The sequence below is a fragment of the Pleurodeles waltl genome, chromosome 8 (genome assembly GCF_031143425.1).
Source record: "Pleurodeles waltl isolate 20211129_DDA chromosome 8, aPleWal1.hap1.20221129, whole genome shotgun sequence".
NCBI lineage: Eukaryota > Metazoa > Chordata > Amphibia > Caudata > Salamandridae > Pleurodeles > Pleurodeles waltl.
In genome coordinates, this window is record NC_090447.1 from 351558660 (window position 1) to 351585163 (window position 26504).

The 26504-nt window shown below is 44.5% G+C and overlaps 2 protein-coding genes across 6 annotated transcripts in view; one reads left to right on the top strand and one right to left on the bottom strand.

The window, feature by feature from the left end:
• The window catches only part of BCOR (BCL6 corepressor), a 52293-nt gene extending 50079 nt beyond the window's left edge, over positions 1 to 2214 (bottom strand). For all 5 annotated transcript variants that reach the window (XM_069204227.1, XM_069204229.1, XM_069204228.1 and 2 more), the window contains exon 1: positions 1778 to 2214. The gene's annotated coding sequence lies outside the window, so the exon portion shown is untranslated. The remainder of the gene's footprint in view (positions 1 to 1777) is intronic.
• Positions 1 to 26504, top strand: part of LOC138249957 (HAUS augmin-like complex subunit 4) — a 401626-nt gene that overhangs the window by 39421 nt on the left and 335701 nt on the right. The gene's annotated exons all lie outside the window — the stretch shown is intronic.

A 26504-nucleotide genomic window follows, 5' to 3' on the forward strand; every position in this document is an offset into this window, starting at 1 on the left:
TTCTAACCCAAACGCCCATAAGTGCACCAACTCGTGAAAAGTCAAATATCTTCCCACGCGCCGATGGAAGGATGCGCGGCGCTGCTATCCGAAACACCGCGTGGACTGGCTGACACCCAGGCGGCCCCAGCTCGTAGTCAAGACACGGGGGGGTCCTGCCCTTCCGCCCCCTAGCTCAATGTCAGAAGTTTCGTTGGCAGGGCGCAGACGTCAACCGGTGCTACGTGAATACCCCGACACCCCTTCTCCCCGCCCCGTGCGCTGTTCACAATCTCATCGCAGCAGTGACACCCTGGCCCTTGGGAACAGTATCATTACGGTGTCCCCGAAAGTAACAACGCGCACAGCCACCGCCCGTCTGTAGCCGACCCCCTACAACGCCAGCTAGGAGGTAAAGTTACTGATGTACAGTGCATCTCTCGTGCATCACTGCCAGCCTTCTCCCTTCAAGACAAGCCACGGCATCGTCACTTAGGTGCGCCTGCTACCACTGGCCCTGAGGGGTTCACGGAGTCCTGATTATTGTTGCATTGCATACCCCAACAGCGGTTAAATGGGCCATTTTCCCGTGGTTGTACCAGGGCCCAAGCCATCCATGCTACGTTTTTAGGACTCACCCCTTTCTGGCCCAGTTACCCTTAGCATAAGTAAATGAACAAAAGCTAAGCCAAAGTGTCGGTGCGGGGGGAAAGTGGGGCACCCACCTTCCTTCTCTCCCGAAGCAAATTAATCACGACTGTAGGGCTGGAACAGTACGCCGTGGCTGATCAGCCCAGGGGGTGAATCCCTGAAGAGTCATTGGAGGGGTGCAGGAGGGAGAGTGTTTTCCTTCATAGTATTAAGGCCCACTGCACCACATACACGCCACAGGTCCGAGAAGCATGGCGGGGCTACAAACAGCCCGCCCCCCCAACCTCCCAGGGGCAGTGGGTAATCCCAGCACATATAATGGGAAGGGTGCATGCCGCACAGCAAGGTTGACCCCACGCCGAGACGACAGACAGCCGGACATGGGCCTTGAAAGGTACGGAGTGCATACTACTGTGGCACGTACGACTGGCAAACATACATGTATACACGGAGACAGAGCATACGCAAACAGAGCGAATTCACCACGAACTGCAGAGGGGCTCAGCTGTGACTGGCCGACAGAGCTAAATATTACTTTACTCAGGTATTAATATACATCGTAGGACAGATGAAGTGTACCTACAGTCTTAAGTAAACACTGAAGTAAATATACCCTTTGCTTAAGTATAAACGCACATGGTATAAAGAAATTACGCCACACACCGATATATACAGCGCTACACGCCCAAGATTAAATTACACATCGACACAGCAGTGAGAACAACGAGGATACTACAGCCTAAAAACAGGGAGAGGTTGACCCCAGCAAATAAAATATCCTACGCAGATCAACAGCCAAGCAGCACCCCCTCCTCCGCCCATCCCCCCAAAGAGATGACTTCCACCCACCGACAGATGCAAATGTACACCGCCACGCAGCACTAAACACCCCCTCGGAGATGTGCATACTCCCACCCGCAAATGTAAACATACAACTTTACACGGCAGCGAACGTACCTCACCCACACGTGCACTGTAACACAGGAGCACACACCCCGGAGACAGGCACCCCCTCCCACACGAGACACACAGGGCCAGCGGCGGGTTCCGCGCCGGCAGACCGGGTGGTACCTAAACTAACTATAACCACCACGAGGCGAGGGACCTACCGCACGCCCACCCGCACATGCCCGGCCGCGGCACTGACCTGGCGCTGTCCTCGCTCCCTCCTCCTCGGCGGGGCGCTCCCTCCTCGCCCCGCGGCAGGTGTGCCCACCGGCCGGTCACAGGGGGCAGGGCGGCGGGGTGTGCTGGGCCATGTCCGGCCGCGGCGGGGGAGAGACTGGCGCCGGAAGGGGTTGCAGGGGGCTCTGGGCGGGGTGCGCAGGACTGGGGCGCTCCCGGGGGGTCCGGGCGGAGGGCACGGCGGCTCCTGCGGGGAGAGCTGCGCCTCGGAGTTTGGTGCCCGGGGGTCTGCTCCTGGGTGGGGGGCTGGGTCTCCCCGTCGGGGTCTCCGGGTGCTTTAGTCCTCGTCGGGGTCTCCGCTCCTCGGGCTGCGGTGCGGGCTCGTCCTCTCCGTGGCGACCACTGCCCGGCTCTGCGCTCCGGCGCCCTCCTCCCCGCCCGGCTCCGCCCCGCGCCGTCTGCGGGAGAAGCGCCGCCTCCGAACCGCGGGCTGAAGGGGCGGGGGCTGGGCGGAGTGATGGGGGAGGGCGGTCGTTACCGCGCCCCGGGCCTGCTGGCCTCGGCCGTCCAGAGCGCGCACTCCGGGCTCCCGCTCCTCGGCACACCCAGGGCTCTGACGCCGCCGGGCGCACGTGTAGCACGCTGATGCGGGCCCTGGTGCAAGCAGGGAAAGTGCCCCTCTTGACTTGCCCTCGGGAAATTACAAGACAGCAATTCATAGCGCCCCCGAGGGCTCTGGTGCCACTGCACCTGCCTCCTCAGTGGTAGCTACGCCCCGCTCAGGCTTCCTTCTCACTCACACTAGCATATATGCGGCTGCTCTCGGTTTACTCACACTTTGGGGGTCACGTCCCTCTCCTTAGAAACACCCCAGCGCAGTACTTTCAGTTAACGCATACTCTAGTATATTCAGGAGAGATGCTGTACTGAGGCTGGTTAAAAAGCACGCACTCACTCACTCTTGGTATGGGGGGCATTTCTGCTCGCTCCCCACACTTGCGGGACCGCAGCGAACCATCCTCCACTCTTTCATGCACTGCTGGGCTGGGTGACAGTCAAAGTGCCCCTTCTCACACATGCGACAGCGCTAAACAAACTGTGCAACCTATCACACTCATGGGGTCGTAGGATGCCCCCTAGCTTTTCAAATACATTCTGGGGTGTTACTGGGAAAGCCCACCACGACAAGGGACCGGAATACCTCAACAGACGGCTCAACTTCTACGTCCCCACCCGCCCCCTCCGCTCCTCTGGCCTCGCACTCGCCGCCGTCCCTCGCATCCGACGCTCCACGGCGGGTGGGAGATCTTTCTCCTTCCTGGCGGCCAAGACCTGGAACTCCCTCCCCACCAGCCTCAGGACAACCCAGGACCACTCCGCTTTCCGGAGACTCCTAAAGACCTGGCTGTTCGAGCAGCGATAACCACCCCCTTTGTCCCTAGCGCCTTGAGACCCGCACGGGTGAGTAGCGCGCTTTATAAATGCTAATGATTTGATTTGATTCTTTAAAAAAACCAACAGCCCTCATTTCACTCCACCCTGACGCCCATATCTGGGCATCAGCATCTTTCAAGGAATGCGTGGGATTTTTCGATTTTTTTTTTTTTTACCCCAAGAGATGTGATGAGGTCTTGGAAATATCAGTACTGGGGCGCACGGATGTCTCTTCTCGTCTTCCAGGGCAATGGCCACTATTACTTGCAGGGTGAGCAGAGGTTGCCTTGGATTCATCTGCTTTCTAATAGTAAACGCCAAGACTCGCCAAAATAAGTGCTAGGAAGTTTAAATGCAGAAATAATACAAAACCAAATTTATGAAACAATAAAAAGCACAATGTTCCACCAGCATACCTTTAAATAGGAACATATATTTTAATAATAGCCAGAACAGTTAAAAAGGAACTTTGGAGTTAAAAAAAACTCGAGGTGCCCAACAGCAATGGTTGGTGCAGTGTGCCCCCTTTCTCCAAAGGAACATTGTTTAGCATTACTTCTTAACGGAGCGAAATGGCATCTACTGCCTGAAAGTCACAATGCAACTCTAGTGGGTCAACAACTCCTGCTCAGATTCTTCAGGTGGAGATTAAAATTATCTTACCATTTTAGGTCACTGCTGATATATTTTGGGCCAACGTACAGAGAAAGTCCACTAAGCCGGGAGAGGGTACAGTTCAAGTGGGACTGGGCTTTTGGGGCAGCCTCCAATCAATCTGTCACAATGTCTACCTGCTCCCAGGAGTGCTGCGTGGCACCACCATGGAGCTACCATTGAAACCACAGGTACCAGATCTCCAACATGGGTTCACATCAGCTATCTCTGGGGGGGGTTTCTGGGTAACTCGAACCTCTTGACTAGGATTCAAGGTACCCGGCCACCTTCATGGACTTGTATGTTGAACTGGCTGGTCATGGTCTTAATGTTTTGGGGTCGGGATCATGGATGGTTAGGCATAGGCCTACTTGAGAAACTTCAAAGGCCAATATCACCGTATTTGCTTATGATTGGGGGGTGGGGGGGGGGGGGGGAGGGAGGGAGTCTTTCAGTGAAGGGACCCTGCAAGCCCAGGGCTCAGGGCTTCATTAAAGAAGAAAACTGCAAGGACAGTCTGCCAGGGTGCAAAATGTAATCTCACTGCTTAGAAGTGTACGTGCCAGGCAATTTCATAACTTTAACGATTTTGGACCACTGTATACAATCCCTCATGACCTGTCCCTTCCTCTGTTGGTCAAGTAGTCCTTGAGTGCTTGCTGGCTTGTATGTGGGGAGCTTCTGGTTCGTCAGTTGAAGACAGTCCACGCTTGTTATAATGAACTCTTCCAGCTTGTTCTCACATGAGGGGCGGTCAGCATGCACCTTTGACACATCATGCAAAAACATGCCCAAAGTCCCCACAAGGGATTTTGATGCTACACCAATCTTTTTTAGTATATGCCCACCAATTAGGTGCAGTGCCTGGTTCAAACTCTGAACAGCCAGCCTATCAGGACACAGACTGCCTCTTTGGATTTCCTATAAGGTAGGCACACTGAGAACCAGTTTGGGGTGGAGCTAATGATGGGGGTGAGAGGAGATGGCTCCTCTATAAGAGTCTGTAAGGAGAGTAGGGACACTAGTGATCCTCCAGCAAGAGATTCACAAGGGTGGGAGGCCTGCGGTTGGGAACATGGTCACAGTTACACATCTTTGCTTGCTGCAATCGCAGACAGGTATGGACCCTGTCTTGCACACATGCATGTTTAAAGGACAAGGCCTTTGCGATCTGCTGTGATTCAATGTGGACTTGGAAATAGGTGGGGTGGTGTGGTGCCAACTGAGAAGCATTTTTCCTTTTTCATTTTGTTACTATATTTCATCTGCCAAAGACCAATTAAATGTGTTTATAAAAAAAGAAATAAAGGTCAAGGCTTGCACCATGGTGAGCCACAGAGGTGAAAGAGACTAAAGTAAACCTCACTCTCAGAGTCGCATAAAGAAAGGTTGTATCATATTTCTCATTTATATCGACACCAACGGAGAAACCCCATAAACCACCTGTAAATTTACTCAAGTAAAAGATGACTCCTTTACTGCCCTAAATCGCTCCTAAAGCGCGGAATGACCTATTGAACGCCAGAGCCTCCTCCTGTCCTGAGTTCTGCAACAAGCTGAAGACCTGTCTTTTCAATTAACTGTCCACCCTAGGCAAGGCTAGACACATACAGCTGCATCTTTTTTGCGTGTTACAGCACAAGAGCCAGCACATGGTTAGTCTCCATGACCATAAGACAGCCTGATTAAAATAAAAAATGTTACTGAGGGTGTTTTTGGAGGGGAAAACATGAAAATAAATAAAAAAGGACGAGGTAGCTGCAGCAGGAAGATCCAGACTGTCATTCCTTACAAGTCTTAGATTTCTGGTTCTATACCATATGTTTATCAGGTCTATCGTGAGCACATTTAGGCGTATTACGAGATTTAACAAATCAAATTTCGCATAGACGTTGGGCCAAAAAAAATGGCGCACGCCCAACATAAAATCTGGGCCTTAACTAAAACATTTTTTAAAACTCTGCCACAAGGAAACTGTCAACAGTGAGAAACATGGCAGTAGATCCGTTCTGCTTCATAGGTTGCTAAGTGTGCATTTTAATTTATCTTATGGGTTTATTGCAGAGATCTTTGTGTGCCCAGTAAATATAAGGTAATAATAATTGTAAAATAACTGTGGAGGTTAATACTTTGGCTGGATACATCTCTGTTTTGTCTAGTCCTAGATTTGAATCAAGGTAGTGTAGAAGGTTAATGTGCCTCTTGTAAAGCACACCATGTAACATGCAAATGACAGCTATATAAAAAAAAAATCTAAGTGGGTTACTGCTTTTAATCCAGAGTCCCTTTTGTTACTTACTTGTAGTTCATAAATTGTAATCTTTGCAATAAAGCGCAGTAAGCTACAGAGGACATGTGACTCCTACACCTTGTACCCCTCACTGTTTTAGGCAACACATCTTGTATACTGATTTACACACTTACATGATTTATAGTCAGTGTGTAATGTGTATGTTATGTAAAGCACTCTGACACCCTACACTGGGATCAATAGTGCTATAAAAGAAATAAAATAATGGTATTTGAATTGTTAATTGTGTAATACTGGAACAGACCAACACATTTAACATTCTGAATGCACATCTCTTATATAAAGGAACTGAACAAAGTCAAAAGCATACCTCTCTTAAGCACAACGTGTGTGGCTTTGTTTCCCTCCATTGAATTTGCATCTAAGTGTGAGGGCCCAGACCATGTCCAGACAGGTTCATATTGGAGCAAATGGAGGCCTGATGTCCCCTTATCTTCTGCCTTTATCTCTGGCCCAGCTGGGGGTGAAAATAAAAAATAAACCCTCCCTGCCTACACCTTGTTACTGGTAATGGAAAGCAGACAATGTGCAGGGCTTGCCGAATGTGTCCCAGTGTTTTAAAATCACACCGGGACAAATTCAGCATATTTCAATGGAGCCCAGCCTCTTGGCAGGGTGGACGGCATTTGCAGTTTTTGTATCACAGGAACTTGGCCCAAAGATATCAGACCACATTACATGTCCACCACATTACATTACAGAGGGTCGGATTTTTTTAAATTGTTTTAGACACAGGGAGATTTAAGTAATTTGCCTAGAATCGTAAAATGTTGACCAGGCGCCGGGACTCTAATCTCATTCCCTAGTTTAAAAGTCCGGGCCTCAGGCTTGTATGATTGCAATATCAGTGTGCCTGGTCGTGAGCGTGATGGCTTTGCATTTATATGTGAGAGAGGTGGCTATGCATAACATTGGCATGTTTGTCATGGCTGTGTGCAAGGGTGATGGTTGTGTGAGAGCAATATCTATGTGTAGCCATGTTCAAAATGTCTGCGCGATATGGCAGTTTGTAATTCCTGTATGCTTGCAATGGCCACACATGTGCATGTATAGGAGAGAGGGCAGGGATGCTGGTCTTGTGGCAGTGTGCTTGCAATGAGTATGAGTGAAGTTTTTAAAACTCCAACCACACTTCTGTCCTGGTCTGCCACTGAGGCTGTGGAGGTCCACACAATTGAGGGCCCACTAAGTAAATATGTACAGGGTCGGACTGGAGTACAAAATTGGCCTGGGCACCAAAATAATGGGTCCCCCATTAGCAAACAATATAGCTACAAAAGTGGCCTACATTTGCAAATCAGGCTAGTTTTGAACATGTAAAGGGACGCTGTAGGGGTAATTTAGAAGGTATGGGAGACTGCATGCATTTGTGTTTGCTGTAAATGCTTGTGACAATATCATTTAAATCAACTGGAAAAATTGGTCCACCAGGCCATAAAACAGGCCAACATACTGCGAAAAAAACGTGCCCACACAATGATCTGTGAATCCAGCCCATCTGGCGCTACCTGATTGCCCTATATGCCAGTCTGACCCTGCACCTTCTGCATATTGGAAATCACATGCTGCTATGAGGGCTTTGGGATGACCGATCTCCCACTGTGGTGGTACTAGACCCAGCAGCACTCTGCATTCTGACACTCGTAGTATGATGTTTCACCTTCAAAATATGTCCTGTAGCACTAACACATCACAACATGCAGAGTACATACAGGTGAGTGAACTCCAATTCTAGATAAAATTTCCCGCATGGCACAGAGACACGGGGGAGCCATGACCTGTGTTGTACTTTACGCCACCTTGAGACGAGATGTAAACGCTACCTCTCCATGAAACCTCATTTCACAGTTCTTTGACAACATTGTTTCAGGTCTGAAAGGAATTATGGGAAATAATGGCAGAGTGTAGAGCGAATGCAATGGGCCCTAATGCAAGGAAGTAAAATACTCTTACTCTTCCACACTTCCAATATGGTGAGTGAAAAAGACCCATAACCATGGAAACTGGAATTCTGCAATTCTGCAGCCGTAGCATTTTTCGCATAATTATGGATTTGCAGCATTTGCCACACATTCCATCATCTGCTGCATAATTTGCAGATTTTAACATAAAATAAATGTGCCTAGCTCAAACCAATCAAAAGTTACTAGAAATTGCTGCAACACTTTTTGCTGTACAGCAGAAGGCACTTCCCAAAGGTTGACGGTTCACCTTTCAGTTGCATACTGTATTGCTGTATTTGAGTCTTAAACCAGTACTAATAGGGTGAAACCTTTGCCTAGATAGAATTAACATGTGAAACTTCCTATTTGCAGAGAACATCACTTTAGTCTGAAATACAAACTATTGGCCAACTTGCTACCCAAATACAAATTCAGCAACTGACAGCAGGTAAGAAACAGACTAGGAAAACACACACCCTCAAGAAGAGGCGTCCACATGGCGCTATGCTGCCACGTCAGTGCTCACTGGTGCTATAGATATACACATAATATAACATATGCTATACCCCAAGAAGCCAGGGAGTCCAGGACCTGCCAACAGTATGACTGTGAAAACTGGAGGACCTTGTGTCACTCTCCTGTATTGATACACAGGTAAAAATATTCAGGTCTAGACCTTATATTAGAAGAAAAAGGAAGGGATTCCAGGTAAAATAGAAGATAAGCTATGCTTCACCACTCAGGCACTAAAGTAAACCTTCACAATATGACAAATCAGATGAACGATGGTAAATATTACATAAACTATCAATGTGAAGCATAGCGCATGAAAAAATATTGACTTTATTGTAGCACTCAGAGAGGTAGTGCAAAAACTGCCAATACCGTCAAACAGTTATGCAAAATTAAAAGCCAATTACTTAAAGATAAAAATGTGCAACGTTGAGACTTTTCTGAACAACAATTGTTGCTATAAAATAAGCAACTGATGTTGGACAGGCTGCAGTTCATCATCAACAATCCACAATTTAGTATTCTCTTCAACACCTGTGTGATCATTAAATGCAGTACTCTATGACTTTCATATAGCTACATTTCCTTGTTGACTTTTGTCCTTATGAAGACCCCCACAAATAACTATTAAGGGTCGAAACACCAACTAAGTTTCATGTAATGATTATAAACTAAGAAGCTGTCCTTAGTTGACATTTTCTTTCTCTCGGAGATTACTAAATCGGTGAAAGCTTCATACAAAGAATGCTTACTGTTCTATTGAAAGGAATGCAACTAACACACATTAGGCCAGTACTATATAATGAAACTTGCATCGCCATTAGTTGAGTCGTGATCTGATAAGGTTACAGCATTAACCTTTTGTTAAAAATAGGTATTTTTGAGTCGACCCCTACAGTATAGTAGACTATAGATTCTGTTGAGGAACAATATTAAATCCTGCATAAAACCTGCCAGTAGATGTGTTTCAATTGGCACCAGGGTAGGAGAACATACTGGGTCTGTCTGAAAAATGAAAGGATGAAGAGTACAGCACATGACTACTGCGCCAATCACTTTCAACCCTACATTATTTACATACAATAAAACGAATCCTTTGTGTGTGTCTGCTCTATGTCAGATGTCATTGTAACTAGTTTTCTGTAGGTAATCTGCTGGGAATATCAATCAATGAATTCTCACTCTAACACGTGAAAACCAGACCAGCTCTGGAAATGCAAAACCCCAACAAACTCACAACTGGTTTGCTGGGCTCACCCCTATTGAAGTAGCCTATTTGGTTTAATGTTATGGCTCCTAGAGAAAGACCTCGTCTGCAGAGAACACTTTATATGCATTGACTCACAAGCTCGCTTAATATTAACCAAAGGTTGCAGATTTTTTATACGATCATAAATATTTTGTGTTTACAATTTATTAGAGAAAGTTCCACAACGCAAATGAACATTTATAACAGTGTGCTACAGAACTGCAGGCCAACAAAGGAAGGGGACAAAAAAACAATGGTTACACAATTGAACAAGTGGGTATCGACTTGACCTTATGGAAAAAGCCCATCAGTTCAATAGCTACCAGGGTGGGTCTTCAAACTCCTCCCCAAGTTCGGGATTTTGCAGAAAGCATATTACAGAACCTGACAGCAATAATTCCATCAGTACCTACCTAGTGCATCCATTAGACAATCTTGAGACCACCCTATTCCTAGGAATCTCCCTCATGATAAGACAGGGGGCAAGTGGAATGCATACATTAATTAAACTCCACATTTCTCCAGGCACAGAAGAACTGCCTTTGCTAGAGGCCAATCTTAGGGTGGTACCTTCTGAGGGTTCATCAGCAATGATGTAGTGGCTCTTCCCCCTTTCATAGAGATATCAGTCTGACATGTATGTACTGACTAGCCAGTTTGGAAATACTCAGATTAGGTAGAAGAAACTGGAGGACTTGATCACGTAGTGAGAGGAAAACAAATTTCTGTCACTTTTCCATTTGCACGTCAAATTGAGGACCAGTGAGCACGTGCTGTTTTGCAGGTATCTCTAGTAATGCTCTCACTGGGTGAGCATACACTGCAGTGACCTCTGCCTTGGTCACCCCAGACTTCTTCTGGTCTTTGTTCAAAACAGGGCCCATGCATTTACCATCCCCCTGAGAAGTGAAACTCCTCTGTGTTCACTGTAGAGTCAATGAGCCAAAGTCCCTAAAGTATCCTAGTGGCTTCTCCGACTCAGTCCTTCATCTTCAGAAGCGCTACCTCACATTCTAATAATTTAAAGAAATATAGGAAGCACCTGAATTAGACTTCAAAATGCTGTTACTTTGAGTTCAGTATATGCTCATTTATTTTTAACAAGATTTTGTTATCTATGTTGGTTAGCACTGCATTTTACATTATAGAATATTATTTTTTATATTTCTGTACACGTGACAGCATTCAAATATCATTAAGTAAATCTGAAACTGAAAATGACTATATTTTTTGTAGACAATATTTAGGATGCACTATTTATATTACACAATATGTTTGCTAACAATATTCTGATATATGCAACCTGGGCTCATTTGTTGTTTTTCTCCTTTGCTAACAGATGGGGTACATTGGCCCTGTTTACAAGTGGGTTATTGTTTTCTGACCCCTGAGCAAACCCATGTTTTAGCAGAAGTACAAATTGCAAGACTAGTAGTTAGTACATTTTTTTCTGTTTTGTTTATTCTTCTGCATTAGTTGTGTTAGGACTGTGCTCTTCATATTCTGTGTGTGTAATAGGGTTTGGAGTAGGGATACAATAATGATAGGAGTGTATTTGAAAAGGGAAGCAGTGAGTTGTTTTTTTAAACTAATGGCTGTGTGTGCTTGTTAGTTGGTTGACTTGGCTAAAAAGTAGTCCGAAGGATTCGGATGACTCAGAGGGAATAGGGATGGGCAGGATGGAAGGGTTTTTTGTATAATAGAAAAAATAGCAAAATGTAAATAAATAAATATATATGTATGTGTATGTGTGTGTGTGTGTGTGTGTGTGTGTGTACACACACATGATGACATGATGCTTGGTAAGGGCAAAGCTTTATAGTTTTATTTGCTAGACTAAACCCTTATTTTGACCAGCAGTATCTAGATGGTCTGCTGTCCACATTTATCATGTGGTAAATGTTTGCGTTCAAATAACAGTAATTAACTTATGTATACATAAATATACTCATAGCACTTATTGTTATAGTAGCAGGTGTAACGCTCTATCTATGCACCTATATGCAAATAGGAGCATCAATTTTGACATGGCCTGATATACACATGTGTCCTCTGGTGTAATACACAATTTTCCTTTATATAAATGTAAGTACTTATAACAAGAGGCATAGTTCAAAGTACAATGATGTGTACTAGTGTAACGATGGCTACCGTGAGAAGTATAGTTTGTCATGTCTGAGTATACTGCTGTGGTACATTCTTGAGTTGTGAGTATAGTCATGTGGGGAAGAGCCAGTATTTGAGTAATCATCTGAATTGGAGATGGTTGTCTGTAGCTTTTGTGTTTTTGGGTAGGGAATTCCATAGTTTGGCTGTTTGAACACAGAAAGATGTTCCACCCATGTTCTCTTTCTTGTATGTTGGACTTATGAGGGGGGAGGCATTTTTGAGCTTAGGTTCCTTTGATGTTTTTGTTGATTTTCATCCTGATAAAAAGTGGCCCTTTGCCATGTATCGCTTTGTATTGCTTTGTGTGTGATACCAGGCCGCTTGAAGAAGGATCTTCTGGCAATTGGTAACCTGTGTAGCACCCTCAATTAAGAGGGGAACAGCATACACTGTTTAACACAGATGTCAGTGCTTTAAACACCAAAATCTGTATGGTATTCCCCAGAAACTCATGATAGGTACTATTTATAACACCTGAAAAAAACCGTAACATGTGGTATCATTATTTAGCAGGTGTGATAAATAGCACAAATATTATTAATCAGGGTCTAAGTAGCAATAGTGGTGTTGGCAGCAGCCATCTTGCAATACTGTAAACAGGACCTGAAAGTCTGAAACAAGTGGGAACATGATATACTCAAAAGCACTATGTTTTCTTAAACTCGCTTAATTAAATTGTTTTGCCCTTAGCCTTTCCTCTCAGTAGTTGTAAATAACAAGGTTTATCTGTCGCTCTCATTCCGGAGAAAGGAAAGAGAACTGTCTATCTGAATGTGATCTGTAAAACAGAGGTTGGGGCAGAGTAAGAAGACAGAATGTGTAAGTAATAAGTAGCTTGTGATTTTTCCCTTATTGCTCTTCAGTCCCACCCTCTGGCCTCTGATTGACAGAGTTTCACAAGGTACTGTTTATGAAGATGAGCCCATAGAGCTGTAGGCTGCTGTTGATTGGGAGATGGATGCCCAAACAATCCCACTTTCCTTCAAGTGAACAGCCCCAATAACACTGTTAGACTCTGCCAACCGATCAATCCCATTAGAACTTCTTAGAGGATTGCCATATATTATTGCAGCCTAGTATTGTGTTTGCTAAATACCCAGGTAGATGTACCCTAGGGGGTGATACCGCATACCACCAGGTTTAGTCCATGTACATCCAGCTTGTTCTCTTTTCGCACTGTTACCCTTTCATAAGTGCATAAACAGCATAAGAAACTTAAACAATCCTTTGCACATCAATCAATCATTCGATTTGTAAGGTGCGACTTATCACCCCGGTGGGGTATCCAGGTGCCCGGGTGTTGCTGTGCGTCTGTAGCTACTCTCAAAGAGCCATGTCTTGAGCTTTTTCCTGAATTTGAGGACTGTGTGCGAGGTGCAACGGGGTGGAGGGGGTTGGGGGAGAGTCGTTCCAGGTCTTGGCGGGTTAGGTAAGAGAAGGAGCGTCCTCCACTGTGGCTGTGTTTGACTCTCGGGACATGCGCAAGGGTGAGGGTTGTTGGACAAAGCTCCCTGGTTGGCTGGTGGATAGAGAGTCTGCAGATGATTAGCTTGGGTCTGATGTGGAGGGCTTTGTAAGCAATGATTAGAGCCTTGAATGAATTTTCATCTCGTGCACCGGCAGCCAGTGCTTACCTCTGAGGTAGGGAGTGATGTGGGTCCTCCTGGGGAGGTCTCGCTGCTGCGTTCTGGGTGGTCTGGAGGTGATAGAGGAGCTGGGTGGGGAGTCTGATGTAGAGGGTGCTTCCGTAGTCTAGTCTGCTGGTGATGATGGCTTGGATGACGGTCTCTCTGGATTAGATGAATATGCAAGTGTACTTAACCAGCTTTGGAGAACTTTTTGCTTACAGCCACTGTTTTAGATTTGACAGGATATTATTCCAGTGTTTAGCAGACTTGTATTTGCCTTAATACTGGCATGCAACTCCCTGATTGGTTTCATAAGATGAAAGCATCAGCGAAAAGGAAATTATATAATTTGACAATGTGATATTTATGTTTGTTGCAGACACATAATTGATTTTGAAGTTGAAAATTCTGATTAAAACTATGTTCAAACAATAATAAATGTTGAGTTTGAGAATGCAAGGATTAAATGCAATTGATATATATTTTAGCAAATGTTGCTACCACAGTAATAACCGTTTATTATAGTTCAGCCCGGCCACCATTGTGGAAGTTGGATAGGGCCTCCATGACCACATTTCCCCTTACCCAACTTCCTTTTCAGAGATACTTATGAACTGGTCGACAAAATATTAAGTTATCTTTCTCTCTCTGATGTTGGGTGAGCAGAATACAGATATTTCTAGCCAGGTTAGCCAACTCACCTTTACATGCCAAAATATGCACAAAGTATGCTAGATGGTCTACATTTGAATAATTCCCCTTCCCAATTGGGAGCTGTTGATACGTCCACCCCACGCCCCCCACACAAGTCCACAAACTAGTATAATACCAAACCTCTTCTGCTAGTACTTTAGCTCATTGAAGAGCAACGATCTGATTGGTAACTTCAGTGTGTCAGCATTAAGTAACAACTTCCTTCCTAAGAGGGACAAGCTAAACAAAGCTTTCTCTGTGATCACAGAACCTGATCTGCCTCCTAGTCTCCCGCCTGCCTGTGTCCTTAGAGAGACAAGGGCCCTCATACAACACAAGGGCAAGTCCATATTGGATCCACGGACCACACAAAGTGCAAGATATCCTGTTGGCTATTCAACTGCTGTGTGTTATATCAGGCAAAGGCACCTAAGGAATAGTTAGTGCATTTTCAGATGAATGCTGATGGCATCCAAATCCATATTGTTTGGAAAACGAACCAGATGCATAGATCGTGTTTACCATCACATAATAGGAACCTTTATGGGCCTGAATAGAAGCAGCTATAATATTCTGCCAATAGGGTGACAGGCCAAGCTACTGTTCCACTAATCTGACCTTCCAGCCTGGGCCTGGACCTTCTATGTCAGTCAAGTCAAGAAGAACCTTGGACTAATTGTCATCCCTCACCTCACATTTGCACCTCTAATCAATAATGCAGTCAATGGCATCAACAATCTCCTCTCAAGAAAATTACTTACTTGATGGAGTTGACAAGAGTCCTGATTGTGCCACACCTAAATGTTGTTATTTTGGGGGCAGTATAGAGTAGTACGCCACAGAGGGATCTGAAACCACACATAGGGTCTACCTCCTTATTACTAGCTTGGCCTATTTTTCTTTATGTATGGTGGGAATATTAAGGCTGACAGAGTCTGGCTGTTTAACCCCCTCCCCTTTTTTTGGTTTATAGTGTGTCTAGACTATTGCAATGTGATGTACCAGAACTCATCGACTGGTTTCAAATGCTTCAAAATAGGCTGTTCCAGTGTATTTCAAATTACATGAATATAAACACACAAACCCAGCACTGAAAGACCTTCAATGGCTTCTTTTGGTGTCCAAGATCACCGGATATACTAGAAAAATGATTTGAGTACTTACAAAAGCTGGTACCCGGCTACATTCGTAAGAGAGGTCTATATTTTGCCACATCTCATCAAACAAAGAGGGCAATCAGTGGGTGTTATGGTTCTGGGCAGGGCATAGGCACAGCTGTTAAGAGGGAAGCCTCAGTTCAAATTCATGTAAGTGAAATTTCTATCTAAGCTGGCTGCAAAATACCAGCACTGCTCCAAAATGGTCAACAAACGTGAACACCAGTTTAGCGTGATGCGCCTCTGTTCCTTAAAAGTGATCTTTCTTCTGGGGCAGCCACTTTCTGTCATGTAGTTCTTTTTCTGAGACCAGTCCCTTCAGTTCAAGTGGAATATATACTCACATAAACCTACTCCCGCCAGGTGGCACCAGTTTTATCAATATATAAAGCAGTTATCAGTGTACTAGGGACTTATAACTCCTCCTGCATTTGGATTCTTCACCCCCTCTTCTAGTTCTGCCAGCTACTGTTCTGCTCCAGGCCTGGTATTGCCCAAACCTGACCGTTCAGTCATGGGACAACTGTCCAGCAACTGGGATCCAGCACCTTGGAGGTTTTATGTACATTTGGACTTCTTTCTCCTGGTGCTGACAGACACTTTCCAGTGGGCATACTCTAGGCAACCCAAGTAACACCGAGGATAAAGTGTGGCTACTGGGAGTGCTGACTTTTCTCGGAGGCCCTATGAAAGATGAAGCGCAGGCCCAGACACCAAGCTCTTGTCTCAAACCTATGAATGCACTTACCCGGATACTGAGAGTAGAATCAAACTACCTACGATTTAGGTAACTTTGAAAAACATAACTGTTCAGGAAGCAATTAGATTAAAATACTTAATCAATCAACATATATCTGATGGGGGATCTCTCACAAATCCAGTTAGATTTTAACAGCCTTTCTAACTGCTCCTATTCAGCTCTTACTTTGCTCTCGTTTGTACCTCAGAGTACTTTCAAGTGGCTGCAAAGGAATGCAGCTTTTGGCACATTTCAGAAGACACCAAATAAATAAATATATAAACAAACAAACGATTTTGTCGATTTCTTCAACTTTGATGGACTTTGACCCTAAACACTACCATGGCTGAAAAACCAAATGAATAGACCAGCCTCCATACCCGGTGCTTTATACGGACAGTTACTGCCTGGTACTCAGTATGTGCACCTCCTTCTTGTGATAGTGAGAGTACCTGCACTTCTCAGCATTGCTGCAATACATTTAATGGAAGAGTGCCAGCACTTCTCAGGTGCAAACAGGTGCTCTACATAGTGAGTACCTGCACCTCTATATTTCCTCTTAAAGCACTATCCATAACGAACATCAAGACACTTTAGACAAGACAAGATTTAGAATTTGGCGACAGGGTGACGGAGTAAAGTACCAGGTTGCCCTGAGGGTAGACCTGCCCACCAAATTTGGGGATGCCCGTTGGCCAAGGCGACATCTCTTGCATTGGCAGGGACTGTTGTCACGTACGTTACTGTCAGTGCGTTGAAAGGTTGACAGACGGTCCCGTCAACATACAGCAAACTTTCAGTGTTTTTTTATTTGAAAATAAATAGTCCCAAAGTAGGATTTTGTTTTTGAGAATGAAAAAAGCAAGGCCCTCGTCATCAATTGAGCTTTTCTTCTCTGGCATGGGAGTGATTTTGGAGGTTACCCGGCCCTTACTCCCATCCCGCCACTAGAGGTGTAAGTCTGCAGTGGAGACTGAGTACCCTCCACTACTGACATACTAAAGATCCGCCTGACTCTAAATGAGACGGGCAGACCTTCAGTTGGGCAGTGAAGGTTGCTTTTGCGACGGAGTACCCTCTCTGCCAGACTCTAAATTGGACCCTCTGTCCTAACACATATGGCACATTTACGGATGAAATACATTAATGGGTAATCCACAGCTACATACTAACTCCATTTTTATCTTTTTGGACTACTTTGTGGTTTTCTGCCAGATGAGTTGCAATCGTGTTTTTTGTGGTGTCTTCCAGTACGCTGTTGTACTGTGCACACACCCCAGTTGCATCCCCATGTAGTAGACGGTAAGCAATGTGCTTTATGTGGGTAGGTATTATGAGGTACACAGTACCTGCACTTCTTTAATTTGTAAGGGATAGTACGGACACTTCTCAGTACTGCTCCAATGCTTTCAATGGGAGAATACCGCCACCTTTCTGCAGCAAACAGGTGTTCAGGGACAAGGCGTACCTGCACCTCTATATTTCTATTTTAAGCAATGAAGGTGAGTACTATCCTCTCACCAGGCTATGGAGAATGATGATTAGTGGTAGATGATTTATGGTGCAGCAGCTCATTACTTTTATGTGGCATCTGGGAATGTTATCTACCAATCATCTTAGTAAAGCCATGCCTAGGTGCGATCCACCGTGATCCCAGGAGTGTATGTGGAGTGGTTGTGCTTTCCTGAAGCTTGTATGAAGACTGAGTGGTATAAAAGACCACCGACAGACACATTTCACACTACACAAGATGGGTGCAACAGAGTTAGGCCCCACCCTTGTGGCTGTCCCTGCGGGTTGCAACTGAATGACCCCGCAGCACTGTCACCCTTGCCTGAAATCTACATTCGAGCCACAACAGTACAATAGTTGAAATCAGTTTGACTGTCTGGGAATTACTTAACCCAAAATCTTCCATCAAACATGCAACCTACTTTGGATGACTGCATGTGAAGTCCAGTACATGTCCCTTTAACCTTTATAATTGCTGAAGGCGGTGTTACTTTTCAGGCTGATCCTTTCTGGCTGAGTGAAATGGTCCAGCGAAAACGTGGGTGTTAAAATGAAGACTCAACTCAAGTTGCCCCCTCCCCAGGTAAATGCAGTCATTTTGATTTGTACCTTCCAAACTAGAAAGTTTGCTATGATTCGTCCATTCCTTGCCCCTGAAAGCGGCCAGTATGGCCATTCGACCTCTGTAGGTTATATATTACATTAGCGAGATGTCCTGTGTCCTGGGCTTCCTTTCCTGTCTGTCCCTTGAGAAGCTCCATATGTTCCAAAACAACTCCGCCTTCCTAGAGTATGCCATTCCTGGAGTCAGCAAAGCCAACCCCCTGTTGCACAAGCTACTCCTGATCAAGATTTGGATCTAATTAAAAGTTCTTCGCTTGTTGCATATAAATCATTTCAAGGCAAGGCCCCCTTCTTTCTTCATCCGACTACTGCAGTATGTCCACACAAGTCTTACATTCTGTCTACTTTAAATTGATAGACTGTCCTCAGTTTAGGAAAATAAAAATTGGTGGGCGATCATTTTCACACAAATCCTGCAATTTCCTGCTGTGTCAGCATTGAGCCTTCCCTTAGCTGCTCTCCTTAACAAGCATTGGCAAAGGCAATAGGTCTTGCCTATACAGGAGCTATTGGCTTGGCATGTTGTACAACAGTGGGCCTGCTGTTCAGCATGCCCAAATGTTAGTGGTGTGGAGTGTTATAGAGTAGAGTAGGGGAGTAATATTGTAGAGTGGATTTGTTGGAGTAGTGTTGTAGAGTGGGGTAGGGGGAGTAGAGTGTCGTAAATTTAAGTAGAGTCAGTGGTTATGGGGCAGAGAGTGTCATAAAGTGCAGTAGAGTGGAGTGGGGTGGAATAGGGTTGAGTGGGTTGTATTAGACTGAAGTAGCGTGAGGTGGGGTGGATAGGATTGGGGTGGATTGGAGTTGGTAGACTGGGTGGGGTGGGTGGACTGGTCTGGAATAGGGTGGTTTGGAGTGCGGTGAACTGGAGAGGGGTGGATTAGAGTGGTGTAGATTAGACTGGACTGGAATGGGTGGATTAGACTGAACTGGGGTTGGGTGGATTGGAATGGAGTGGGGTGGATTGGATTAGAGTGGGGTTGATTTAACTCATTGGATTGGAGTGGGGTGGATTGGAATGGAGTGGAGTGTATTGGGGTGGGCTGGATGAATTGGAGTGGGATGGACTGAACTGGAGTTTGGTGGATTGGAGTGGGGTAGATTGGAATGGAGTGGGGTGAACTGGAGTGGGATGGATTGGAGTGGGGATTAGAGTGGAGTGGGGTGGGGTGGATAAGAGTAGGGTGAATTGGATTCATTGGGGTGGAGTGGGTTTGGGTGGCGTGGAATGGAGTGGGGTCAAGTGGATTGGACTGCAGTGGGGTGGACTGAATTGGAATGAGGTGGATTGCATTGAGTGGGATGGACTGGATTGGGGTAGATGGGATTGGGTGGATCGAAGTGGGATGGATTATGGAGTGGGGTGTGTAGGGGTGGGGTGTGTAGGGGTGGGGTGGGTTGACTGGATTGGGTTGAGGTGGGCTGGATTTGAGTGGGGCAGATTCAAGTGGGATAGATTGTTTGGGATTAGAGTGGGCAGACTGTTTTGGATCGGAGTGGGCAGTTTGTTTGGATTAGAGTGGGGCAGATGTTTTCGATTGGGGTGGGGCAGATTGTTTTGGATTGGACTGGGGAAAATTGTTTTGGATTGCAATGGGGCAGATTGGAGTAAATCAGATTGTTTTCAATTAGAGTGGGCAGATTGTTTTGGATTGGACTGAGTGGATTGTTTTGGATTGGAATGTGTAGTAAGTGTTTGTATTATTTAGTATTTTATTTGTATATTTTAGTATTTCACTTTGATAATATATATATTCTGTTATTAGTCAATATTTCTATTTATGGTCCATGTACATAGAAGTATGTTGTTTACTTTTTAATCTGTCAACCGTCCCATGCAGTTGAGTAGAACTTCAGCTGGGGTTCTAGATGGCACTAGCGATCTGAATCTCTTGCTGTATGGACGCCAGTGCCTGCCGTGGACCTGCAAATAAATACAGCGGTATTTCATTTTAAGTCTCACCTCAGGGTTTGGTATCTACTTTCCTTTTGTGGAGTGTTATTCTCGCTGTGCCATTCCCACATTTTGGTACCAGGAGTGGGGTATCGCTATCTTGCCGAGAAATCAGTTGCGGGTTTACCGACCAGCACTCCTGCACGATCCTGAGCTGCCGCTTTTGTCAAAGCTGAAGGTACATTCCCTGTTTTTATTAACTTTGCTTTACGGGAGGCTTCCCATCTCGCAGCTTCTCGAGACGAATCGATGGTTGGGAAGGCAGCTGCGTTATTCTCACGAGCACCTCCACGCACTGACTCGCACTGCAGTTGCTATGATACTGTGTTCACCGCTGCGTGCACCCGGCTTGCTGTTGCTAGGACGCTTCCGAACAACGCCCCTCCCAGGATATCGCAGGTGTGTGGGTATCATCATGGTTCCCACACTCCGTACCTAAGACGCGTACGCCACGCCGGTTCCGGTTGCTTGGCAACACTATGATCAAAAGAACAATTAAAATAGGATAAACACTGTTTCCTCAGGAGTGGATAGGGGAACATGGGAAATTGTTCCATTGGTGAAGTGTGATGAAGTCCAAGACGCATTTCTGTTCTTTTTCTAAAAGTCATAATTTTCTGAGAATTCTTCACTATGGCATCAAACCACATTGTTGTTCAACTGCCACCGTTTTTGCAAAGAGCAGGGAAAACAGAAATTAAATGGAGCGAATGGTTGAGAATCTTTGAAAACTACTTGACTGCGATTGATGCTAATGACTTTTCACCAACGAGGAAGTTCGCGTTTTTGTTTAACCATCTTGGTGTAGCTGGGCAACGAGTATTTGTCAATTTACCACACGTTCCGTCACCCGCTGATGATGGTGTGTGGAATGCCTACATTGAAGGGAAAGAAAGGATTAAAAAACAGTATTCAGACAAGTCCAATGTGTTGCTAGAGCGGTTTAACTTTGCAATGTGCAAACAGGCAGTTGATGAGTCTGGGAATGAGTACATAGCAAGCCTTTGTGTACTTGCTGCGAGGTGTGACTTTGGTAATAATGTAGACTTCCACATCAGGGATCAATTTGTGTTTCACTGCTACTCAAAAAAAATCCAAGAACGCCTCTTGGCATGCCGCACGCAACCCCTCTTTAGATTAAACAATCGACATAGCTAAAGCGGTAGAGAGATCAATTGTTACATCAAGAGTGGTGTGCAACCAAAGTGAACACACAGCTGTTAGTCAGGTGCTTGAAGATCCTGTTGTTTGCTGCATCAAAGACAGAGGTGTTAAACAGAGTAAAGGCCATTTGTCATGTTTTTGTTGTTGTTCACGCAATCATGTTAGCACCAATCAATTTTGTCCAGCGTTGGGTAAGAAATGTTTAAAATGTCAAAAGATTGGTCATTTCCAAGCCGTTTGCAAGCAAACCAATCGCAACTATAAACCAACCAACAGTGGGGTTAGAGTGAAAGTCAACAATGTCTCTTCTCAGGATGATAGTCTGGTTCAGGAAAACTATCTAATGTTGTGTTAACTGTGGATGTTCCCGTTAATGGTGTGAGTGTAGTCAGGAACATCAAGGATCCTATTTGTCAGGCAATTATTGACTCCAAGGGAATTTCGGTTAGGGCCGATTCAGGTGCACCAGTTACCATTTTAGCGGACCCTACGTTTAACAAATTCTGGCCTGCTGGGTATGTTTTAGAATGTGCTGACATCAATCCTAAAGCCTTTGAGGACCATGACATTGACCTCTTAGGGTATTTTACCGCCACTTTATCCATTTTAGGGAGGTGTGTTGAGACCAAAATTTATGTAGCAGTAAACAGGAGAGATATTTTTGGCTGGAGAGATCTAGCCAGTCTAGGTATTGTACTTCGCCCCGGGTGTGACTCCCCTATAACTTTGGGAGAAGTACCTAACAAACACTCTGATGAGTCAAGGCTTTCCACCATCACCACAGATATCTTCGCAGAATCTTTTATAACAAAGTTTCCCGCTGTGTTTACGAATAAAGTTGGTTCAGTTAAAGGTATTGAGCATTGTATCGGAGTCAAGGAGGGAGTTATTCCTGTGTTACATAAAGCTAGGCCGGTACCCATCTCTGTAAGAGAACAATTGAAATCTCTTCTCAACAAATTAATTGATGATGGTATCATAGCCGCCACGGACTTCTCGGAATGGGTTTCGCCTGTAGTTCTGACCAAGAAGAGAAATGGTGACCTGAGGTTATGTGTGGACCTTAGGTCACTAAATAAAAATATACTTGTAGACTGTAACCCTCTTCCTCGCATTCAGGAGCTCATTTCCAGTCTGGGTAATTCAAAAATATTCTCTACTATAGATTTACACTCCGCTTATCACCAGATTTCTCTCAGTCATAACTCTCAAGAACTGACTACGTTTGTGACCCCTTTTGGTGCCTTTAAATATCTAAGGCTTCCCTTTAGCTTAGCGTCTGCAGCGAGTGTATTTCAGAAAATGGTGGATTCCCTGTTTGGACACTTGAGTAACGTGTGTGCTTTTCAAGACGACATTTTAATACATACCAATAATATTGAAGAGCATCAGCAGTTACTTGATAAAGTGTTTTCAATCCTTAATAGACTTGGTATGACCATCAAGATGGAAAAGTGTAAATTTATGGTGAAAAGTGTGGAATATTTGGGTCACACCATATCTGCAGATGGTATTAAACCTGAACAAGGGAGTTTAGAAGCGATCCAAAATGCCCCCTCTCCTAACAAGGATGAGTTACGTTCATTTCTTGGGCTTTGTGAGTATTACTCAAGATTTGTTTGTGATTATGCCTTAATAGTACAACCCCTCAGATGCTTACTAAAGAAAGGTAACAAATGTATTTGGGATGAGCAAGCTATGCAAGCATTCACTGCCACCAAACAATTTGTTGTATCTGCCTCACCACTTAAACCTTTTATACCTTCAGCAACATCCTTCATTACAGTCGATGCCAGCCTCAAAGGTCTGGGGGCAGTTTTTGGCCAATGGGTAGATGGCAAGGAACATACCATTGTTTTTGCATCTAGAGCTCTCTCAGTAGCTGAAAGCAACAACAGTACTATTGAAAGAGAAGCTTTAGCCTGTGTTTGGGCAGTGCAAACGTTTAAGAGGTATATATGGGGCACTCACTGTGTTCTTTTCACTTATCACCTTGTGTGTCCTTGTGTTTCCGATGAGTGTTAATGGCCTGGGAAAGGCATCTGCCAGATTAGTGAGATTACTCTCAAGGTTACAAGAGTATAACTTAGAGGTCAGGTATGTGCAGAGTGGAAAAAATGTTCGAGCAGACTGTCTTTCTCGTTTGCCTTTGCCGTGTTCTCAGTCTATCTATGGGGATGAAGATACGGAGTGCGTAATGGGGGGGGATAGATGTGGTTTCTGCATCGGAAGGGTTATTTTCTGAACAAGATTGGAAGTTTGCCATGTCTAAGGATGAGTTATTGTCTGAAGTTTTGTATCATGTTAAACATGGGTGGCCCAGTAACAAAAAAAATAAAGGAGAGCTTAACACTTATTGCCAGCTAGCTGCCGAGCTATCTTGTGAGAATGGTGTTTGCATGAGAGGGCATGTTTGTTCCCCTCCTAGTGATCTCAGACCCATTTTAATTAGGGCCATGCACGAGGGTCATCTTGGAATTTCAGCCACTTGCATAAGACTAAAGGAGAAATATTGGTGGCCTAGTCTTGATGAGCAAGTATCAGATTTTGTTGATAAGTGTCCCTCTTGCATTGTATCTGATAAACACTGGAAGTGCAGAACAAAGCCTCTGTGTACGGTTCCTTTCCCAGACAAAGCTTGGGAGAGTGTTGCAATTGACTTTTCAGGTCCTTTCCATGGGTTACCCAGAAATATAAAGTACTTAATTGTTGCTATAGATTATTATTCAAAGTGGATATACTTTTCTTTTGTTGAAAGTGCTGATGCGGAGTCTGTTGTTTCATTTTTATCTTATCTTTTTCTTTTAGAAGGTCCACCATCAGTTATAGTCACTGATAATGATACTAATTTTACTTCCTCCAAAGTAGAAGCCTTCATGAGCGAGTTTGACATTAAACATGCACGTGTAGCTCTTTATAGTCCTGCTTCAAACGGTTTAGTTGAAAGGGCAAACCGTTTTCTCAGGGATAGTATACAGACAGCCTTAGCGTCCAGTCATAACGTATCTGATTTCCTGAAAAATAAAGTTTGGGCTTATTTGAATACCCCACACTCCGCCACGGGGGTTTCTCCTTTTGTTCTTCTCAGGGGTAGATAATCAAGATCCAATTTGGGGTTTCTCCTTTTGTTCTTTTCAGGGGTAGAGAATCAAGATCCAATTTACTTCCATCCTGGATGACATTTTTTTAGGTAACAGTGGGGTAGAAGTAGATCTTGAGGAATTGAGACACAGAGTTCACGAAAAACAGACATCTCAGAAGTATGATTATGATACAAAAAAAGGTGTGCATGATGTACATTTTGTGTACAAGATTGGGTCTTAATTAAAAAACCACACAAGGTATCTAAAGGAGTATCAAAAGTTTCTCTTCCTGCTAAAGTAATTAAAGTGTCCAAAACTTCTGTTCTCATGGAAGGTAAAGGGTGGTGGAACAAGAATAGTCCTGTTCCTATTTCCAATTCACAGGCAGAAGTTTTCAGACATACATACTTAGGAAGAGAAGATTGTTCCAGTCCCAGTAGCTTGTTTTTTGGGGATTCTTCAACTGTGCGACCAGAGATTGGAGAGTCCTTAGAAAATGGTGTTGACACGGCTATGTCAGATTCAGGGTCTGTGCCCACAGGTAACCATGGTCCCACTTTTTGGGATGAGGAATCTTCATGCACACGTAGTCATAGACAAGTCAGGCTACCTGCCAAGTTTGATGATTTTATCATGTGTTAGCTAACCTCTTTTGTTTGTTTAAAGAAGGGAGGTGGTGTAGTAAGTGTTTGTATTATTTAGTATTTTATTTGTTTGTATATTTTAGTATTTCAATTTGATAATATATATATATTCAGTTATTAGTCAATGTTTCTATTTATGGTCCATGTACGTAGAAGTATGTTGTTTACTTTTTAATCTGTCAACCGTCCTGTGTAGTTGAGTAGAACTTCAGCTGGGGTTCTAGATCTCACAGAGAGGCACTAGTGATCTGGATCTCTTGCTGTATGGACACCAGTGCCTGCCATGGACCCTCAAATAAATACAGCGTTATTTCATTTTAAGTCTCATCTCGGAGTTTGGTGTCTAATTTCCTTTTGTGGAGTGTTATTCTCGCTGCGCTATTCCCACAGAGTGAGGCAGATGTTTTTGGATTGGAGTGGGGCAGATTGTTTTGGATTGGAGTGGGGTAGACTGTTCTGGATTGGAGTGGGGCAGATTGTTTTGGACTGGAGTGGGGAAGAATGTTTTGGATTGGAGTGGGGCAGATTGTTTGGGATTGGAGTAGGGCAGATTGTTTGGGATTGGAGTGGAGCAGATTGTTATGGACTGGAGTGATGCAGATTGTTTTTCATTGAAGAGGGGCAGATGGAACCGAGTGGGGTGGGAGGATTGCAGTGCGGTGGATTGGGTTGAGTAGCTTGGTTTCAAGTGAGGTGGATTGGAGTGGGGTGGATTGGACTGGTCTGAGGTCAACTGGATTGAGGCGGGTGAATTGGTTTGGGGTGAGGTGGGGTGGATTGGAGTGTGACAGATATGATTGGAGTGGGATGAATTGGGGTGTACTGCATGATTTTATGTTAAACCATAATTTCAGAAATTATACATAAAAAAGAAACAATGTTGCTTTGCAATATTCAGAACAAGATAATCATCATGTTTCACAAACAGTGCCCATGAGCACAAACAAAACAAAACACAAGTGCAAAGTTAGAAAAGAAGACTTGGCAAAATAAAAGTAAAGAATTTACTAAAAAAAATAAAGCTTTGCAATTTTGTTTGTCCTGCTGTGCACGTTTTTGCCCGACACACACCTTCTGTTTGTATGGCCCTAGAAGTTAAAAAGAAGTGCCTCAATCACGTGGGGAGCAGCAGACAGGCACTAATTAATTTGAATCATTCAGTGCTTGGTCTCTGCTCTACAAACAAGAATGGAAATGATGCTAGGCTTTCAATGAGGAATTACGAGGCTGTTAAGAAGGGTGTGCCAGGCAATCCAACAAATGGTAAGCGTCAAGCGG